The following is a 363-nucleotide window of genomic DNA, read 5'->3' on the forward strand; positions in this document are numbered from 1 at the left end:
GCCCCTAATCCCTCCCAGCATCAGAGTCTTTTCCAATGAGTCAACTCTTCGCGTGAGGTGGCCAAAGTACTGGAGTTTCAGCTGTCAGCAGCGTTCCTTCCAAAGAAATCCCAAGGCTGATCTCCTTCAGAATGGACTGGTTGGATCTCCTTGCAGTCCAAGGGACTCTCAAGAGTCTTCTCCAACACCACAGTTCAAAAGCATCAATTCTTCGGTGCTCAGCCTTCTTCACAGTCCAACTCTCACATCCATATATGACCACAGGAAAAACCATAGCCACGACTAGACAAACCTTTGTTGGCAAAGTAACGTCTCTGCTTTTGAATATGCCTATCTAGGTCATATCAGTAAACAAAGGATGTT

The sequence above is a fragment of the Bison bison genome, unplaced genomic scaffold (genome assembly GCF_000754665.1).
Source record: "Bison bison bison isolate TAMUID 2011002044 unplaced genomic scaffold, Bison_UMD1.0 scf7180017864066, whole genome shotgun sequence".
Lineage (NCBI taxonomy): Eukaryota > Metazoa > Chordata > Mammalia > Artiodactyla > Bovidae > Bison > Bison bison.